This window comes from Mesocricetus auratus, unplaced genomic scaffold (assembly GCF_017639785.1).
Source record: "Mesocricetus auratus isolate SY011 unplaced genomic scaffold, BCM_Maur_2.0 Super-Scaffold_4256, whole genome shotgun sequence".
In the NCBI taxonomy this organism is placed as follows: domain Eukaryota; kingdom Metazoa; phylum Chordata; class Mammalia; order Rodentia; family Cricetidae; genus Mesocricetus; species Mesocricetus auratus.
This window is the reverse complement of record NW_024429182.1, coordinates 132,132,220-132,153,790: the sequence shown is the minus strand read 5'-3', so window position 1 is coordinate 132,153,790 and position 21,571 is coordinate 132,132,220. Positions and strand designations below refer to the sequence as shown.

At 48.5% G+C, this 21,571-nt stretch overlaps 1 protein-coding gene across 5 annotated transcripts in view; it reads left to right on the top strand.

Annotated features, from left to right (window-relative positions):
* The window catches only part of Apba2 (amyloid beta precursor protein binding family A member 2), a 226,921-nt gene that overhangs the window by 32,986 nt on the left and 172,364 nt on the right, over nt 1-21,571 (top strand). For all 5 annotated transcript variants that reach the window (XM_013123904.3, XM_005084409.4, XM_040730813.1 and 2 more), the window contains exon 2: nt 14,586-14,661. The gene's annotated coding sequence lies outside the window, so the exon portion shown is untranslated. The remainder of the gene's footprint in view (nt 1-14,585; nt 14,662-21,571) is intronic.

Below are 21,571 nucleotides of genomic sequence, written 5' to 3'. Positions count from 1 at the left end.
CTTTTCCTGACAAATGTGGTAGGCAGTCAGTGGAGGCGCTGCCCCCAGTGGGTGTGACGTGTTTTGGGGTAATGCCTCCATCTATAGCCTGTGTCTAAGGAGTAGAAAGGTTCCTGCCCATGGAAAGTCCCCGGGAAGGCATTTTCCACATAGTGCCCCAGGCTGTACTCAGCGCTTACACCACACGACCTGGGTTAGCCAGGAGATCCCCATCATACTTCTCTGTTATCACTGGCTGTTTGGGAAAGGGTACTTTGCTTTCCTAGGAACCACAGCTGGGTTCTAGAATGTTTGGAAGTCCTACTGGATAATAGAGTGATTTTTCTCTCTGTTTTTCCTGGCTAGTCACATCCATTTCAAGTTTGTTTCTTGTCAGCTATCTAACAAGGTCGCTAGATGTAGCTTGCCTTCTGGAAAATGGGATCCATTATTACTTGAAACTTAAAAATTTAACATTTCAGGATTTAAAAGTCTTGGGATTAGGGTATTATCTCAGTGCCATCCAGTCTTAAAAAAATCAGCATCACAAAATGATGTTTCATATTCTGTGCTTTTTAGAAAGAAAGAGGATTTCTATAAAACTTCTAGGTTTTGTCATAGGAAACACTGATAAACCGATGCTTAAAAAGAACTTCAAGCAGATGAGATCTCGGTTTTGGCTACAGCAGAGGCAGGCTGGCTGCAGGGTGTTCGTCTGTGGTTCTGGAGCCGTGGCAGGTCTGTTGTGCTTCAGAGAGTCCAGGGTCTTCTCTGGCTGCCTTCCTGCTGTTTGTTCAGCCACACAGGAGCCGGGGAAGGGTGGCTGCAGCTGGTCTTGGGAAGAAAGGACACAGCCACCAGCCCTGCCTCATTTTGCTTCTCTAGAACAAATAAAATTGTCACTTACCGACAATGGGGTGAGTACCTATGGCGTGAGCTTGTCTGCCACTCTGCCGGGTAGAGATAAGATGCCCAGACCCATAGTGCCACAGTGAGATGTTTAATCTAATGTGTCCTCCCTTACCCCCCAAACCCACTTACATTCTGCCATGAATGATGCTGCCTTGTTTTTCTTTGGAGCTCTGTTCAGACTCCTGTTCTTCCTTTTAACGGAGCATTTCAATTAAAATACACATCATTGGAGCCATTTGCTAATGTTTCACATTGAAGAAAACAATAGGTAGTTGTTGCAAACATGTTCCTGACCACTCAGTACAACATGGCTTTGAGAAAAGTCCCTTCTCCTGTCTGAGATCCCCCTGGAGATGCTATGATCCCAATCAGAGCAGCAACTGCTTGAGGGGAGATCACAGGTTTCTTTCTGTGTAAGTGGCAGAGGCATGGAGATGGATGTATTCCCGTGATGACCCCTCTAAGTAGTGAGGTCGAGGAGCTGCATGAGTGAGATATCACTCAGAGTCTCCAGATGGGTGCAAAGAGAGAATGCATTACATTAAGGCACTTCTGAAATTCATTATTATATTATATTATATAATTATATGCTACATGTAATATGTATTATAACAAGCATTTCTGAAATCCAATACAGTGACTTTTTAACAATGTTTTTGTTTCCTTACTTCTGGTGCTATATTTATCTGAATTGTTTTCAAAGACAGGGTCTTGCCTTGTAGCCCACACTGGCCCCAAAGTATAGCGTTGAACCACCATGCCCAGTTTTTGATTTTAGTTTTCTAACAGTTCTCTCTAATAACTGCATTGGCTTGAGATATCTCACCTCTCTGAAATGGCTTTGAGAGAAAATTATTTGAATTAACTTTTGTTACTGGGTAGAAGGCCCAAAAGTATTTTCAGGACTCAGAGAGGCCCTCCTCCTCTCATTCCGTGGCATGTGAGAGCCAGGCTGACTTGTAGGCCAACCAGAGCATTTCTGTTTCTGAGATGATCTGGAAGCAGGGGACACTCACAGGCCTGCCCTTTCCTGCTTTGATTCTGAACTGTGGGATCTGGGGAGGGGTTTAGGTGTCCTTGGGTGGGTGATGAGGTGTATCTCCCCACAAGACTGAATCTTTGATTTGGAATCTGTGTGCAGCCTATAGAGTGCCCTGATGGCCAAGCCTTGCCAAAGCCCTGCTCCTGGCCTCTGTAGTCCTTCATAGGCCTGAGTAAAAGGCTACAGGCTGCAGAGTCTGGGTTGGTCTGTGGGGCCTTCAGTTTAGGTCTTGTGATATTCCTCTGCTATCTTTCTTAGTTTTCTTTTTTTAAAATTCCTTTTTAAAAAATTCTTCTATCATATATTACATCCCAGTGACTGCAGTTTTCCCTCCCTCTATTCCTCCTAGCCCTTCCCCTCCCCTCCCCTCACCCAGAGATTCACTCCTCCTCCTTGTTTCACTTAAAAAAATTAACTGAACATGGCTTAGCAAGTTAAGATAAGACTAGGCAAAACCCTCATCAAGTCTGAGTGAGGCAACTCAGCAGGAGGAAAGGGGTCGAAAGTACAGGTAAAAGAGTCAGAGACTCCCCCACTCTGCTCCCAATGTTAGGAGTCCCACAAGAACACTTAGCTACACAGCCATAACATATATGCAGAGGACATAGCTCAGACTCATACAGGGTCCATATTACTTCCCAGATGACCAGGAACCAGAGGCAGGACAGTCTAGAGATGTAGGAATAGAACCAAACGTGACTGGAAAAAAATCAATGAAATGATTCCTAGTGATATTTTGCTATACTCACAGATCGATATCTAGCCAGATTGTCATCAGAGAGGCATCATCTAGCAACTGATGGGAGCAGATGCAGAGGCCCATGGCCAAACACTAGGTGGAGCCAGGGGAACCCTGCAGAAGAGAGGGAGGAGGATTGCAGGAGGCAGAGGGGTCGAGGACACCATGAGAACAAAGCCCACAGAATTAACCTAGCAGGACTCACAGAGATGGAAGGCTGTTCTTTCTTCATTCTTCCTGTCCCAGAGAGACAGGAGAGGAGTTAGATTGTTTCTTGCGGGGCTTTATAGGGTTAGGGAACAACCTCTCAAGCTCCTGTCTTGTCTCCAGACCTTTATGCTTGTACCCTGGGCCTTTCCCTAAATGGTACCTTGAGACCTCAGGTATTTACTTTAAAACTACTAGGAAAAGATTGGGGGCATGGCATCCTCCCCATTGCTTCCCTTGTCCCTTGGCAAATGTTGGTTGACTACCTCCTGCAGGCCCATGATAGGCAAGCCACAGCCAGATTGCTTATCAGTACACCAGTATAGTCTGTGGCAGGGACTATTGGGTTTTGTTATTTTGTTAGTTAGGTTGAAATTGCTGTGTTAAAGACTATGATCAAAAGCTACTTGGGGAGGAAAGGGTTTATTTGACTCATGTATTCAGGGTCATAATCCATTGAGAGAAGCCGAAGCCGAAACTCAAGTCAGGAACTGAAGACAGTGTCACAGAGGAACACTGCTTTTTGGTGGGCTTTGCCACCTGTCTTATACATTAAGGACCACCCATCCAGGGGTGGCATCCACAAGGATCTGTTCCCTCCCACATCATTCATCAATTAATATCCCCATGTACTCACCTACAGGCTAGTCTGATGAGGCAGTTCCTTAATTGAAACTCCCTCTTCCTAGACGACTCTAACTTGTGTTAAGTTGATTAAAACAAATGAACAAACAAAATGTAACTAACCAGCAGTCACACATAAAGCAGAATCATCTGTACTGGCCTTTGTCTCTAGTGGATATGGACACAGACTAAAGCAAGAACTTCTTGACCAGAAGGGGTTGGCTTGGTCAAGTGGCTCAGTAGCTGAGGTTAAAGTGTACTGTTCTCCAAACCCTTCTGCTATGGCTACCCCAGTTTCTTGTCAGTCCACAGCCTCCATGTTTATGTGCTGGCTTTGTCTTCACAGTAGCCAGAGGAGTGGTGTGGCAGGTGATGTTGCGGTCTAGTTCGTGCCTCACTGGGGACCATAAGTCTACCATTCTGTATGTGTTCCACCTCTAGGAGCTTTTCAGGCCACAGTGCCTTTGCCTGTCCGTTCATTCTTTCTGGATGCTGGACTATCTTCTGACTTCACCCAGTCCCTGGGGAGTTAACCCTGGGAGGAGCTGTGCCCTTCTGCCTCCTGGTGGCATGGGATAACTGGTCAACCACCAGTCTTCCCATAGTTTCTAGATAGGTTCAGGAAAATCCTTCTGCAGTCCCAGTGTACTCTGGGTGCTGGGTGAGGTGATAGGGTTCTACTATACACCAAGGACCACTGTCCTTGCCTGTGCAGTTTATTTTTGTTAAAAGGTAGACTGAGCACAATACAAATTTATAGTTTATTCAGCTAAATAATGATTTGGGAAGCTCCAAACTGGAGGAGGCTGAGTTCTGCCAGGCAGTGCTTACCATTTTTCAGAACTGACATGGAAATGATGCAAAGCAAACATTTCTTTGGTTACAACCACACAGTTGCCTCACTTGGTCTATCCAATTGGAAATCCCCTAGTTAGAGAACTGGATGTGTTGGCTGCATCTGATTGGTTGAACTTTAGAAAGTTGAAGTTGGTTGTCAGCCTGACTACATCTGGAATTAACTAAAACCCTAGCAACTAGACACATGTGAAGGTTTTTTTCTTATTGAAGTCATCTGAGGTGGGGGAGACCCACCTTTAATCCGGGCCATTTTTTCTGTTAGCAGCCCATATAAAAGACATGGAAGAAGGAGACTTGCTCTCTTTGCCCACCTGCTTTTGCTCTCACTGGCAAGCCCACTCCTTCACTGGTATTAGAACCCACTTTGGGATTTTGGCATATATTGAAGACCAGAGGAGACTTCCAGTCTCCTGGACTGAACAACTACTGGGTTTTTAGACCTTCTGTTGGTAGACAGCCATTGTTGGTCTGGCTGGACCACAGCCTGGAGGCCGTTTTAATAAATGCCCTTTCTGTATCTACATATAGATTCATTCTGTCTGTTCTGGTCCTCTAGAGAACCCTGGATAATACAATAGGCAGCAGCTCAAGTTAAGTTATACTTAACATTTGCAAATCAAGCGAGTTTAAGTCCTTTGTGGAGCCTTACTGCTCTGGGCAGGCTTGGTCGTGATTTTAACGGAATGTTGTCATTATAACTTCTGCTGCTATTTTAAAATTTGAGAATTCCACCAGTTGCAGCATAAAGCCACATAAGGTTTACTGTTTGTGTTTGGAGTTGAAACCCTTTTGGCATATTCTGTTCTGTGACTAATGCTGTTCTTGTCTGACATCTTGGTGAACAAGAGGCTGTATCTTCTTCTGGGCTTCAGTGAGGTTCCATGACATCCCTCTAGCGATGTCAATGCTTTGGAACTCTCTCTCTCTCTCTGTCTATCTGCCTGCCTGCCTGCCTGCCTGCCTGCCTGCCTGCCTGCCTGTCTGTCTGTCTGTCTGTCTGTCTGTCTGTCTCTCTCTCTGTGTGTATGTGTGTGTGTGTGTGTGTGTGTGTGAGAGAGAGAGAGAGAGAGAGAGAGAGAGAGAGAGAGAGAGAGAGAGAGAGAGAGAGAGACTTTCCTTTCTGCAAGAGGAAGGCCTGGAGGGGACTCTTTAGAGAAATGGCAGTTCTGGATAGAGACTCGAGGTTCCCATTATGTCTGGACTGTGATGATGTGTTTGCTTTTCTGGCTACACTACAATCAGAGGGGTCGGAAGTCCTCTGGGAGTTGCAGTTGACAGTCTCTGGCATGCCATGGTTAGATGGGAGACAGAGGAGAGGTAGGATCAGACTCTCTTTGCTCCAGTGCTCTCAGATGTCCTGCTTTGTCATTTCTGACTTCAGGAAATCAGCTCACTCTCAAGCATGCTTTACATTTGGATAATAATCATATTAGGTCCCTTGAAAGGAAAATAAGTTCTGAAAGATCTGTACGTAGGAAAGCACTACATACCTGAACCCCAGCTGTGGAGGCAGGCCTCGAAGCAGTAGCTAGTCATGGGTGGTACCTGTGGACCGTCTGGGTCATGGTTTCCTCATGGTGTGTCTTGATTCTTCTCTGGACACTCAAGTGGCTTACACTGTGGATGAGACACTCTGGTTTATAGGTGGGGTGACTGTTTTACCCAATACTCTGATCCTTCTGCCACAAACACTGGGCTGCCTGTCACCTCCCACTCAACAATTCAGCCTCCTGCATAACTCTTCCTGAGAACTCATCCAAGACATTCCCTTACCTCCAGGAAAAGGTATGAAGGGTTTGCCATGCTGTCTCTCAGTCCCTCATCTACTTCAGCTCTTGGTGAGTGAAACTTGACACCATGACACACATCTTGTTCTTCCTAAGTGATGTCCCAGTGTCTAGAAGGGCCTGGTGGTTGGGACTTGGCCCCTTAGCACTTCGTATCTAGAGCCCTGCTCAGATGCAGATGGTCACTGTCATATGCTACAAACTGCCAGTCAGACAGCTATCCATAGTGAGGTATGCCATTTACAGAAGATAACCCATACTACAGACACCCCATGCCACAGATGAACACCCCATGCCACAGACAGACAATTCACATCACAAATACCCCATACTTCAGACAAACCCTGTACCACAGACAATTGCGTCATATCACAAACCAACATCACATAACTACAGATAATTCATGTCACAGATAAATACACCATACTCAGACAAACCCTGAACCATAGATATATACACCATATCATAGGTAAACATTCCTATATCACAGGTATACACCCTATACCACAAACACCTCATACTCTAGACAAACACATCATACCAGAAACACCCCACACCACAGATAACTATCCCATACCACAGATACACCATAGTATAGACAAATACCCCATACACACACACACACACACAAACACACACACACACACACACACACACACACACACATTCCCTGTCCCTAACCACACATCCCACCTGTATACTTTCATGCACACATGTATATATGTTGCACTTCAATGCTACACATCTCACCATCATGTCATACACATGAAGACATATGTATGTACCACACTGACCCTACACTCAACTGACCACATTCCACAACATGTAACATATCACACCACACACAGCTCCTACAACACATTCAACGCCCCCCCCCCATACACAGGCCGCTTATGGGTTTCAGGGACTGAGCTCAGTCAGGGTTGGCCTTTGCCAGCCGAGTCATCACGTTGGCCAAAAATATTCTTTAATGGAAAAGAAATACCCCAAACCAAAAAGCACCAGCTGCTAAGTGCAGACAGGGAGTTCTCCTGTGGGTTCTGAGCTGGCAAATTCATAGTTGGGAGAAGTCAGGGGTCCAGACAAAGGCTGACATGTTCCCTATCTATTCCCCTTCACCTTCTAGTGAATGAGGGGGGAAGAAAGTAAAACCTCAAGCAGTTTCACTAACGTTATTCAGCCTAAAGAGAAAGGGGATTGTGACAGCAGGGAAGGTTAGAAACCTGGTCCATTTGCATTGCCTTCTGGGAAAATTTAGCTCCATTTTCTGGCTTACTGGATAGCTCACTAATTATGTCCATTCTTATAATTAGCTCCCTGACTACCGTATTACATACAATATTTTCTTTTAAAAAAGCTATCTTTTTCATTGGTTTTAGGCTTGTAGAAAAAGAATGAGCATCAGCTTTCTAGTTTGCTGGGCATCTTGTCATGTATCCCCCAGTTCCCCGTGTTCTTCACGTCTTGCCTGGGTCACTCTGCCCACTGCGATGCCCGCACAGGATATGCTGCTAGTTTATGCCCATGGTGTATTCTGTGCCTTCCTCTCTGTGTTTCTCTGGAATTTGACAGGGTTACAATGATTCATCTGACTTACCTTTTCCTGTGCAGACACCTTTGTTTCACTAACTTCCTCTTGTTATAGGAATGTCCCTTGTCACATTCCTTCCCCGCTTGCTTCCCATGGGTCCTGCTGTGGTGCTGGTGGGCTGGTCTGGGGAATGATTGTTCCTTGTGTCTCTCTGGCTCTCTGGGCCCTCTGGCAGGAGCCTAGCACAGCCGGTCACTGCTTGGGTTCACTTAGGTTGCCCCCGCCCAACTTCTCCAAATCCCTTCCTCAGCAAAGCAGACCCCACAGTAATGGTAGCAGCAGCAAGCATTTGCCGTGCCTTCATGAGGGAGCCGACCGATCATAAGAGAGCCTCATGAACACAGGCCATCTCCATGTCTCATCTCACAGCCTTGCAAGAGGTGGAAGGCAGCTGTGCCCATTCCCGGGTGTGGGAAGTAAAGCCCAGAGAGGCTAAGCAAGCATGCCCAGTATCACAGAGCTAGGTAAGTGGCAGAACTGGGACTTGTACCTTGGCTCCAGGGCTAACCTCCTCTTCTCTGTTCAGGAATGGCCATGGGGCATGACCCATGCTTTGGGCGAGAGAAGGAGCAATGCTGATGTAAGCCCCCCCCAATGTCTTCAGGACCTAAATAGGAGACATGAGGCACTGGTCCTGGCTGGAGGGTCCCCTGTCCCCACTTCTCCCCTTATCCTTCTTGGCTCTACAGTCTCATTTGTGTGGAACATTCTCTTGGGATGGAGTTGTTGTTTTTTTTTTAGAACTACAAATGAGTGAGTTGGGTGTTCACGGGTGCATGGGAGCTGCAGAGAACCAGACTTTAGACAGAGAAGCAGGGTGGTAGCTCTTGCCAGCTGTGCTCTTCATGATGGCGCATGGGTGGGTGACAGTGCAACATTCTGAGTGTGGCTGCGCAGAGGGAGGCCCATGGTCTCCGGTACCTCAGGAGTTCCCAAGTCACTTTAATGTTCCCGTCCCTGCCAGCTCATTGTGAGAATAAATACACGTGGTGGGGGATTTTAGAGACTTTTTTCATTAGGAGAGCCACCAGCTCCTCTCTTTGTTGAAACAGGAAATAGCCTGGGTGTGGGTGGCTCTGAGGAACAGGCTGTCTTCCTGCCCCACAGCGAAGCCTGGCCTGTAGCATTTGGCTATGGTGATTCAGAGAGCAGAACCTGCTCTAGCCCTCAGGGTCAGGCTCCTGTGTAGCAGTGGGGGCCTGGGGGCCTCTAAGGAGGTCTGGGAGGCTTTGGCAGCACCACCGAGCTGTAGCCTGGAGCTGTGCTTCCAAATCACACTCAAGGCTTCCAGCTCCCCTTGTCCCAGTGCGGGGATGTATGAGGGGATGGGCATGCATATGTCAGCGCATAGTGGGGGGCTGTGGATTGAGTTGTGACTGAAGCATCCCAGATTCTGAAGTTGGGCCACCCGAGAAGTCATTGATTATTCTGAACCCCCAGTACAGGGGCACTGAGTCCACACTCATTGGGTCACCATCAAGTACAGTTGTAAGTGTCAGGGAATGTACCAAGGACACAGCAGATGAAGACAGAGGACTTCTGTCCCAGTGGGTGTTGGCAGTGGCAAATACTGAGCTTACTTTCAGAGGTGTGCAGGTATTGGTGGGTGGGGTACAAGTGACGTCTATCTGCAAGGCCTCTAGGGACGTCATCCATGCTGGTGTCTACCAGAAGCAGGCCTGGTGGCTCTGAGGAATGGCAGTGATGCATGGGTGTGGGGCTGAGCCAGGGGACATGGAGCAAGACAGAGGCCTTTCCAAGCATCCTGAGAACTCCTACTCTGGCAGACAGTTGGGATGCAGCAGGGGGTACTGGGATCCCACTTCCGGTTGATGTTTTACTATCAGATTTAGGGAGATATAATTAATATATTATGACGCTCACCCCTGTGCAGTATCTAATTCGGGGGCTTTAAGTATCTTCATGACATTCGTCATTACCTGCCTGTGCCCATTTCAGTAACTCCCTCTCTGCTGCTGTACTGATTTTAAATAGGTGTTGGGTGGGCATTGCCCCATCCGGGCCTGTGACTATCCCGCTTATGCAGGGAGCATCAAGCCATGCAGAGGGGACTACTGCAGACTAGAGTCAGAGCAGGGATCAGCTGGAGGTTGAGGCCAGGGTGGGCGGTGGAAACCGGGGTGGCAGGTGGGGAGGCTGTGGAAGAAGAGTCTGTCTGAAACTAGAGCGTGCTAGCTCAGGAGGAAGAGAGCTGAGAGGGATCCCAGATGGGTAGTCTCTCTGGAAGAAGGAGGCTGTGGGTGGAGCAGGGTCCTGTCAGGGGAGATGAGGCCCAGCTTGGACCAGCTGAAAGCCAGTCACCTGTAGGCGTGCTTTGGAGGTGTTGGTTGAGGTGTGAACTCAGAGACTGTGGAACTGACAGCCTAGAAGAGTGTTGTTTGGTCCCATGGTCTTACGCTAGGCTCCAGGCACCTAACACGACAGCCCGCCTGAGGTACAGAAGTACCTCCCAGTCCAAGGGCCTCAGCTCCCAGAGGTGGGCATGGCTGTCTCAAAGACCCAAGTCAGTGTTTTGAGGGTTCATTGTTTCTAATCTTTGCTTGTCTGAGGAGGCATGTGCCAGATGACCCTCAAATGTCCCTCATTTTTTTTCCTGTCCAATGTTGAGCTCTTTAATCAGCACACAGAGAAGTATAGCTCACGTGGGGACATTGCACACAACTTGTGACATTCCTCTTGTTGTCTCTCCCTTTGACCATCGTGAGGGTGTTCCTAGAAAGGAGATTTTTTTCTTGTTGGCATAAAACAAAGTCCTAACACTCTCAAGAGTCCACAAAGCAGAAAAGGCAATGGGTGTGAACGCAGCCCCCTGGTGGCCATGGCTGCTCACTGAGCCCAGGTAGCTCCTGACACATGGTGATAGGCACCGAGCGTGCAGGCCGTGACTCCACTGGGACCTAAGTCTGAGGCTCTGAGCCAGTGACTGGCTGGCTTGGCAGGACAGGATGAGAATAGAATTCCCTCAGGCCTGTCACTCGTCCGTGAACTCCCTCAGGGGAGGCCCTGTCACTGACAGCTTTCCTCACTGGGCAGGTCAGCCTGGAGCGCTCCCTTAGTTAGAACCTCCCAGGCTGTAGTTTGCAGGAAAAGGCCCTGCATCAGAATGAGATTCCACTAGGGCGCCCTTCCCTGTGTGCCCCTCCTTCTCTCTGTTGGATGCCCCTCCCACCGTCCACGCTGAGACACTCAAGGTCTCTAGGTCAACACTTTCTTAAGTGCTTGGACACATGGTCTGAAGTTTTTTGCTTTGGTCCTGGTGCTTGTCTGGGTGGTCCCACCCCTTTGAAGCTTCTGGAACATGGACAGTAGCGGCTGCAATAGTGAGGGTGAGGGTGGGGGTTGTTCACAGAGCACGTCTGGTGCCCAGGACTGTTTGGAAGGGCCAAGGACATTTTGAAGAGATGCCCCTGTTGACTTGAGAGCTTGTGACAGAGAGCAGTGCTGCCTCTATAGAGCCTGCTTTCTACTGAGGGGAGGCGGGCACGGCCACAGTCAATAAAAGATGTTGTATGTTAGGGCTGGTAAGTGTCAAGAGGCAGCTTCAAGTTGGGAGGGGTAGGGAAGGCTAGGGACACAGATAGTGGATTAAATAGTGTGGCTAGGAAGCTGATCCCTGCCCAAAAGCCCCAAAAGCATGGTGGGAGAGAAATGAAGTAAGGTGTAGATATCTGAAAGAATGATCTGTGCAAAGGCCTTGGGGTTGTCCTGTTGGGGTTGAAGGATGAGCAAGGGAGCCAGATCATATGCGACGAGAGCAGGGACAGTGCTGTGGAGTTCAGAGGTCAGTGTAGAATTTGTGGGGGTGATGGAAGGAGACTGGTCTAGGATGTCACGGGGGCTTTGGTCCGAGTAGCCAAGGACTGACTATCAACTGAATGGGAATAGTTTAGTGGAGACCAAAGTATCATCAATTCATGCAGCAGGGGTCTTAATTTGTCTTTCAGAGGAAGAGTGAGTATGAGGGATTGTAAAAGACTCACTTGGGGCAGGAATGCCCAAGGGGTGAGTGGTGAGTGGAGGAGGTTCTTTCTGGCTGCTGTTTGGCTATTGGAAGCTGGGTCACCTGGCTGTCCTATATACCTGCACCGGGTTCCCTGTGCCCCAGTCCATACAGTCCTGCTTGTGTTAGCTGACCCGAATGCCATGTTCTCTTACACCAGCAGAATCTCCAATACTAGGTAGAGGGGGATTCCCAGAGCCTCCTGGGAGGGAGCTGGATGGGGACACCATGGGAACTATAAGTGGCTGTTGTCGGGCACCTGCTGACCTATGTGGGTATGCACAGGGGTTGTGGGCAGGGCTGGTAGCCAGACTGCTGCATGCAGTGATTTCAGTGAGAAGGGCACTGGAGGGCCTGGGGATGGAAGCTGGGTGCTATTCTACCTATGCATTTTCCAGTGGGCCAAGTCACCCCCTGACTAGCTTGACTGTTTCCACCTGTCAACATTTATAGCGAGGGGAGCCATGGTGACTTGTCCGGGTGCAGAAAAGTGCAGGCTTGGGATGTGGGGGCCCACCTCTTTGTTCTCAGTGCTCTGTGAGTCGGGTACAGGGGAGAGGGAAGCAGCTGGCCCTGGGAACTGAGCTCTGTTGGCTGTGTAACAATTGTGGGGATTATAAGTGACTAGAGTGGCCTGCATGTCCCTGTAAATGTGCTCTCTGGGTGGGCCTGGAGTGTGGCCAGCCTGGGAAAGAAGGGCCAAGGTGCCCAGGATGGAGGGTTTTCTGCTGGGTAATGGTACATGAAGGAAGTCAAGCACTTAAACCCGGCTCCAGGTAGCCTGCTGTAGGTCGTCCACCCCATCACTGGTGTGGGTTGGGAGGCAAATGAGAGAACCACGGGGCCTTTGCAGCTGTCCTGGCTCCCAGGCAGCCTCCATTTCCCATGGGGCATTCCTGGAGGAAGACTGTGGATGTGTTTTTAGCCTCAGGAGCATGCTGCAGGTGGCATCCACAGGTTAGTAAGGGCAGGTGTGCAGTGAGGCAGTGATGGGCGCCTGTGTTTTGGAGACTGGTGGGCAGCGTCTGTGCTTCTGCACAGGATGCATGGCCAGGATCCAGGGGTGGCAGCTGAGGTCAGGGGAGACTTTTTCTATGTACTCCCTTTTTTCCTGAATGATTTTATCAGCATATCCTGGGTGGAAGGAGAGTGTCCCACAGTCTATAAGTTCCACCCCAAGGGAGACCTTTGCCTTCTGCTCTGAGCCACGCCAGTGATCCCGGGTTCTCCCAGGTCATCATGTACCTCACTGATTCAATGGGCTCCTCCTTCTCTAGCCTGAACCCACCCATGCCACTCAGATCTGGCTGATGGTGCTAGCCGCATTGCCCTTGGGATGCTCTGCCCCTACCTTCGTATGCTGGGATTACAGTTGTGCTGCCACCCCAAACTGGCATTTATGTGGGTCCTGGGGGGGCAGTCTGAGCTCCTGTCTCCATGTTTGCACGACAGTTTAACCATGGAGCCATCTCCTCGACCTTTTTCTAATTTTTGTTGGTTTGTTTCATCTCTTCTCCTCTATCCTCCTCTCTTGAAGGCAGCCTTTGAGGTGTGTTGGTGCTGACGTGTTTTCAACCTTGTAAAGGTTGGGATCTGTTGAGGCCAGGCATGTCCCAGAGGGAGCACTGAGTCCTGTGGGGAAGAGAGGAATGTTGGGAAATACAGCTAGGCCAGGTGCAGAGCCGTGTGATTACCAGAGTTCAGGGAGGAATGCCCAGTTGGGTTTTGGAGAATGAGTAGAGCTATTCTGGGGAGATTCCACAGGAATAAACAAGAGACTCCTAAAGATGGCAGGAGTGAAGATAAGAAGAACAGGCGGGGTAGGCTGTGGGGCGTGACAGGGTAGGGCTGTGTGGTGCCTGGGCCTCAGTCACCTTACGTCCTGTGTTTCAGAGTCAGGGTCTCGTTTTGTCGTGTCTCCATCCACACCACGAGAGTTGGTTTGTGTTTCTTAGGCATTATAATGGATCCCAGAAGTTGGGGAGGTTCTAGCTGGGTGGACAGAAAATATGTCTGAAGAAATTGCAGGAGAGAGAGCAGCAGGGGCCTGCCTTAAAGCTCAAGGAAGCATGGGTTCCCAGGTCAGCTCCTGCTTTGAAAGGGCATGGTGTAAGGGAAGGAACTGAGGGCATGCGCAGGAGGTGGTGCAAACTTGGAGTCTGGGCCGCAGCATTCTCTGAGACTCAGGCAGGTGTGGAGGATTCCTGGACTCTCCCCTGAGCAGATGGGGACCAAGGTGCTTGTCTTTGCAGCTCAGGGCTGAAAATAAAAGCAAGCCACTGAGGACATGGTGTCTCTTGCCCACCTGCTGGCTCTCTTCAAGCACCAGCACTTGAGCAAGGTCACTGTTTCCTTGCAGGGTCCTTGTTTGTTGCATTTGGCAGAAGCGTCCATCCACATGTCGCAAACAGTGTTTTAAGAGAAGCTATTTGAATGGCACAGAGCTCTGGGCCTTGTGTTGTGTTTTGCTACTTTGGGAAAAAACAAGCTGGGGACAAACAGAGCCTTGATGATGATCATATGGGAATGTGGGGGTCTGGGGGTGTGGAGGGATAATTTGATTGATTTCAGGGTCTTCCTGCAGAACAGTTTGAGAAGTCTATCCCTCACATACTCAGCGTGGCCCCAGACTGTAGGCCAATTAGTGGTCTATGGTGGCCTTTATGTGTGAAGATGTCAGGGAACTCATGACCAGTTGCACTCTATATTTCCAGATGTTGTCTGTTCAGGAGAATTCTTGGGTTCTGACTCTGTCCTGTGTCTGTGAAGAAGTGGATTGCCTTCCCAGTCTGCTGACGGCCATGTTTGTGATCTTTCTGTTGCAGTTCTCTGATCATTGAAGCACCATTGAAGCTCGGCTAGGTGACCCCGTGGAGGCTGGACTTTGTGTGGTGACAGCCGGTAAGTGTAATGCATTTCCCAACTCCAGCTTTTCCTGATGTGCAGTTGGGACAAGTCCCCATTAACATGCTAAGCAACAGCCTTACCTTTCTCTAACAAAACTCTAATACATTCATGTTGATTTTCAGCATTGTCTGGTTTGAGACATTCATATTTGCAGTTGTCACATGGTATCCATGTGGATTGGATCCCCCGAGGTGGGTTCCTGGATCCTCCAGGATGCTCCGTTCCCTTATGTGTGTTCAAAGTTTACACATGTACACATCCTCGTTGATGCCTTCTGACACCTCGTATGATGCAACAGCTATATGAATGCTTGTTTTCTTCTTTAGAGGATGGCAAGAAGCATTACTGCACCCATGTTCAGTGTGGATTGGGCCACTGTAAGCCTAATACCACAGCACAGGGGCCCCACCACATACTGTAGAGAGACCACAGGGTGGGAATAGGCTAGACCACGCCCATACCATTCGTGGGGTCTCTGCTGTTGTCTGGAAGGTTTGATAGGTGAGAAATGTTTTGACTTTTTAGGACTTTTGGAATAAAAACAGTTTTGATCTGCGGTGGGTTGGAACTACAGATGTGTGCGTTCAGAGAGTAAAAGGTACAGAGGAGAACCAGCAGTGTGTGGAGGACAAACGACCAGGAGGTCTGCCAACCATGTCCCACCCTGGGAAAGACTGTTCTTGGCTCTGCTGTCAGGGTACTTTCAACCCTCCATGATGCATTGTTGGAGACCCAGTGGTGATGGCCCAGGGCATCCGTGAGCTCCTTCGGGGTTCCAGGAAGCAGGAGCTGACAGGAAGTGGGCAGGGTCTCTGCACCTTGTGTGTGGGGTAACAGTTCTTATGTTGTTACACACTCAAACCAGGCAACCAGCCCGAAGGTGTTGTTGCTGTAGGCAGGCCCCAGAGCAGAAAGCAGGCTGCATACTCTTCAGAAAGTCCCAAGAGAATGGTGCAGGGTTCTTGGGCTGGGTCTGAGGTACCTGCATCTGTGGTTGGATATGAAGACTTGTCATCTCCAGGGTACCTCCTGCTGGGGAGTGAGAGTTTGTACTCTCGAAGTTTTGGAGGACTGAAATCTAAGACCAAGGTGCTAGTATGGTGGTTCCTTTGAGGGCTCTACAGGAAAGGACTGGTGGCTTGCCAGTCATCTTTGTTGCCATTTGGCTTGTGATAGGACAGCCTAACCTTCACATAGATTTCACTGGTATTTCTGCCTCTTACCAAGTGATGTAGTAAGGTAGGCTCAGATCATGTGATTCTGCATCATAAGATTAACTCCAAGCCCAAAAACCGAGAAAGACCATCCTTTGGAACGATCCTGGATCTCCTCAGGGGTGGTGCAGATCCCAGTGAACAGAAAAAAAATCAATCACCTAGGATATCCTCAAGGGTCCACCCTTCAGCAAACTCTTTCTCTTATAATAAAACCAGGCACCTGCTGGAGCCTGCTCTCCGTCTATGGCTTTCCGCACTTGGTTCATTTTTAATAGTCTGTTCTTTCGCTACTGTGTCTTGTTCAGTTCTTTGTTTGTGACAAACAGCAAACAACACAAACCCACTCAACAAGGCAAACTAAGCAAAGAGGCAACAACGTAAAACACTTCAACATTGCATCACGGGAGACCCCCGAGCTCTGTCTAACAGGAAAAACTTTGTAAGATTATCAGTCATGTTAGTTTCCATTCCCGTTGCTGCGGTAAAATACCCCTACAGAAGGAACTTATTTTTGACTCACATCCAGGGTACAGTCCATCATGGTGGCAGAAGCTTGAAGCAGCTGTGTATACCATCTGCCACCAGGAAGTAGAGGGCACGGTGTGGGGGTGAATGGCGTAGCCCAGCCAGCTTCCTCTTTTTTATGCTGTCTAGGACCCTAGCTCAAGGAAAGGTGCCACCCACAGTTTGGATGGGTCTTTGTACCTCAATTAATCTAATGTAGACAATTCCTTACAGACTTACCCAAAGGGGTGTGTGTGTGTGTGTGTGTGTAATTCTAGATTCTATCAAGTTGACAATATTAACTATCACATCAGTCATACTGAATTAGACCTTAGTTGACCTTGATTGTGTACAAAGATCTTATCTGCAAATAACGTTGCAGCTTAGGTCTGGCAGTGCAACCATACTGTGACAACATGACAGCTCAGAAAAGGTCACTAGGCTGTAGGAATTCATCAGGTCCACTCCAACCTTCTGTGTTGTTTGAATCTGGAGTATCCCATGAATTTCAATGTGTTGTACACTTGAAGTTGTGGGACCTTTAAGAGACAGAGCCTAGTGGGTGGTCTTCAGGTCATTGGAAGTGTGCTCTAGAAGGGACAGTGGTACCCAGGCCCTTCCTCTTCTTCTTCTCTCTGTGTTCCCATAAGATGAATAGCTATGCTCCCCCATGTGCTTCCTGTCGTGCTGTGTTGCATTGTCACAGGCCTAGAAGCAATAGTGCCACCAACTATGGGCTACAGCCTCCAAAACTGAGAGCCCAAATAAACCTTTGCTCTTTATAAGATGGCAATCTTAAGCATTTTGCTATAGTAGTAAAGCTGGATATAAAAATGTAATTTACTATATGATTGGCTTATGTATTTACATCCACATTTCTGTGTGTATGCATGTGTGTGTGTGCGTGTGTGTGTGTGTGTGTGTGTGTGTGTGTGTGTGTGTTGCATAGGAGTAAACCCAAGGCCTCTGTTCAATAGGTTGCTATTCTACTGTTCAGGCATATTCCAAACCTACACTAGTATTTCTTCATGTGCTTTTGTGGCAAAGAAGATTTTAATGAATAGCTTCCCCATCTTGGAGCTCCATCATCTGACTAATACATCTCTATAGTTAACTTCCTAGTGCCAGTCAGGACAGTCAGTACCATGCTACACTAGCCAACAGCTCCCAGATGTGAGGTGTAGGCCACCATTGTTGATTGCCCTTCAGTCTGCCCTGCCGTCATCCCTGGATTTTTCAGATTGAACAAGTCTTCCCAGCGGCTCAGATGGTTGCTAGAATTTTGAGCAGTGTTTTCTAATGAGATACATATATTGCATGTTTTAGACATAATGCTATTGCACACTTACTGGGCATGCAGCAGTGTAAACACCAACGTTGCATGCATTGGGAAATGGGAAACTCTGTGACCTGACTTTGTTTTGACATTTGCTTCATTGGGGTGGTTTGGGGGCTGAACCAAAATTACTAGGAGTATATCAGAGGAGGACAGCCTCCTCCTGCCCTGGACACAGGGCCGGGACAGACTAGGTTGGTGGCTGGCACTGGATCTGGTGCAGAGCAGTGGGGCTGTGGACCTCTCATGCAGATTTCTGGCTGTTCCCCCACTTAGTGTCCTCTCCCCTACATTGCTCTTCCGCAGAGCACCCAGGCCTCCCAGCAGCAGGGCCTCCTGGCCCTCGCTCACCCCTGATGTGCCAAGGCCTTGTGCTTTGCTTTCTGGTAGATTCCTGGTAGTTTTGGAGGTGCCTGGGGAGGAGGGTACTTATCTCTCCTCTCCCCATGGGGGGCCATCACCCTGTGTTGCTGCTGCTGCTTGCCTCTTTGGTGCCCTGTTAAGGGAGACCTGCATTTCAAGGGAAGACACAGAAAGGTGTCACCCGCCCCTTCCTAAAAATCAGATGTCACCATGGCTACTTCTGGCATGCTCCACCCCTGCCCTTCATGTGTGAGATCACCTAGACACTGTGTGCACCACATCTGCCCCCCATCTCCCTGATGCCCACGAACTTTGAGAGCTGGTCCCCCCTGTTGATCTTAGAGGATTCACCAGTAATGCGCTATCATTGGTAGGGCTTTTTAAATTAGGGAAATATACATAGCACAGAAGTTTACCATTAGCCATCTTAACGAAATTTATTTGCATTCACTTGGTGTGCTTGTATGTGTGATTATGGTGTATATGTGTGTGCATGCCATGTGCACACCCATTTAATCCAGAAGTTGACACTGGTGTCCTCCTCAGTAGCCTTCCACCTTATCGTTTGAGGCAGGGTCTCCCCGTGAACCCTCTCTTGATCACTGATACGGCCAGCCAGACTGGTTCCCCCAGAGCCCCCTGCTTCTGCTTCTCAGGGCTGGGATTACATGGTGTAATGCCATGTCCTGGGTTTTGTGTCAGTGCTGGGATCCAAACTCAGGATCTGTACTGACTGAGCCATATCTCAGCCCTTACCTTTATTTTTAAAAACTCATACGTAATTGTAAAACTTGTGTGTATTTATGGTGAATATAGTATGATATTTTGACAAATTGTACGTGATGCAATGTTCAAATTAGGACAAGCATCTATCTCTTCAAATATTCATGTTTTTTATGGTATTCTTGTAATCTTTTCATATGGTTTTGTAGTGTGTGTATGTGTAGGTCAGAGAACAGGGCAGAGAAGTCAGCAGCGAAACTTCAGGGCAGTCCGGGTCCCAGCTCTAACAGACCTGTGCTGGATCTTTTCTTTAATCCTTCCTCAGTTGAAACTTCATGGTTTGTGCATCCATCCTGTTCTTGGTGCAGTATGACCCTCTTCTCTCTCTGGTTACCCCAGAAGGAAACATTTATCACCCTTAAGCAATTGCTCCTCCTTCCATGCTTCCCCTCACAGTGTCTGGAGACCTCCAGTCTGTTTTCTGTTGCTGTGAGTTCCTGGCTGTTTTATATATGCTAGATATAGATATGCTAGATGTTTCCCGTTAGGAGCCGCCAGCTGTGGTCCTCTGTGGCTGGCTTCTTGGACATCCCTCATGCTGCAGTACTGGAGCCAGGGTGGTGGTGTGAGGTAGGGGTGGGGTGGGGGCATCCTGTAATCTTCCTGTGGGCGGTGCCCCTCATCTGTCACCTCCCGCATTTCCACTTGTGCAAATTCATCTCCATTCACTGTGGCTTCGGCCTTAATAGCTGTGATTGGAAAGCTTGGTGTCTGGGACTCATGTAACAGACTAAACCTCATGAGCTCTGAACATAGATTGCCTGACGATGATAAAAAACCATCTCTGCCCCAAAACAGCTTCATCACCGAATGTTGAAGGTCAGGGGATTTGAGGAACACTGTTCTGGAAGTGAAGGAACAGGAGGGCTAGGGGGTCCCAACCCCCTCCTCCAGGTCTGAGAGGAGGAGCGTTTCCCACGCTCTTTTTTGGTTCCACTCAGGGAGAGCATGGTGGGGATTTGGGGATAAAGTTTAGGCTCTAAGACCTGCCACCTGTCAAGGGAGTCCACTGCTCCAGGTGATGGGGTCTCAGGTGGCTCTGAGTTCACTTGTCCATTCAGATCCTGGAGGAGGGAGTCATTGGCAGTTGAACTTCACAGATAGGTCTAAGAAATTTCAGACTGGTTTTCAGACTGCCTGGCAGGCTCCCCTCTTAAGATGGGGTGGCTTGTGGCTCTTTACATGTTAGGGGCCCCTCTTTAATTTCCTTGGTAGTTTTCTGGGACTGTGTTCTTTGCTTGAACGATTAATTCTTTTTTTTTTTCTTCTTTCTGTCTGTCACCGATTCCTGCATGAGTTCCAGGGCCCATAACTTCACCTGTGGATTTACACTTATGTGTGCATTTATGTGGGAGTTTGACAAGATCTGAATGAATCAAAAGTATGGTCTGCTAATTGGAGGGTCTCTCTGTGGTTGGTGGCTTTGATGGATTTGGCTGTGGTTTATCTTTTGGGGTTCGTGTACTGGATGACTGAGAGATGGGGCTTATCCCATACCTGGGACATGTCCTTAGAAGGTATTAGTTTTCATGGTACCCTACCTAGTTCTTATGACTGGCTGTTAATGTGAGCCCACTTGATGCACTTGGCCTCATTTGCATGCAGTTGTTTCCTTGCCTCTCCCTTGTTCTGATGAAGCCAACGGGGTGCACTTACTGAGGCTGATGGAGCCCCTCAGTCTTGGACTTGAACTTCTAAACCCATAATCTAAAGAACCCTCATTTCTCTATGAAGTACATAATCTCAGGTATTTTGTTGCAGTAGCAGAAAGGGTATTACGGTAGCCTATGGGTGAAAGGTTCTCAGAAGTTCTCAAGGAGAAGAAGAATCAACCTACAGTCACCATTTCAAATGCAGAGCTATGATATCTGGCGTTTCATTGGTGTGTTGATCTATCTGTCTGTCATTGGTGTGTTGATCTGTTTGTCATTAGAGAATGTCCCTATAGTGGTGCTGAAGCCAGGGCCCCCTGAAGCATTCCCGAGTAGCCTGGTTGCCAAAGGAAAGGTGATCTTTCTATGGTTGCTGTTAAATTTTGGGCTCTTACCCTTTTACTGTACAAAGCTTCCAACCACCCGGTCCACAGCCCTACTGCCTTGCTTCGGGGATTACAGCGTGGGGTGCCCACTCGTCCAGAAAAGAAAACTCACCCCCATTCCCGTGTCTTGTTGATTTGATTCTCACAAGCAGATTTTAAGTGGTTGCCATCTGTTCTTCTCTTAATTATTTCTCCTAATTCCATCAAAGGTAGGAGGAGGAAGGACATTTTCCTAAAGTCCAGATCTCACCAATGAAGTGTGACTCTGCCTCCCACCATGGTGGAGGAGCACAGCTACCATCCCCGAGGGTAGGGAACCAGAGGGCGAAGCCAGTCCTTATGACTACATGGGCCATGCCCCTGCCTGTGGTCCAGTCAGTGCTAGAGTGGCAGGGACCTCCGGGCCTCAGCCTTCCCCTCCTGGCAGATCCCTGCACCCTGCTCAGTGGAATGCAGAGACTGGGCAGAGCTTCTGTGGTTCTGACCAGGGCCAGTTAGTCTCTGTGAACACCTAACCCATGTGGAGCTTTGTGCTAGCAGGTGCCAGGTTGAGAGCTTTATTGGAGAGGATTGTGTGGCTCCTGTTGGTGCTTCTTCCCCTGGCCTAGGCTATCACTGTCCAATGCTGCTTTGCATCCACTAGGTTAGATACTATTGTATTTT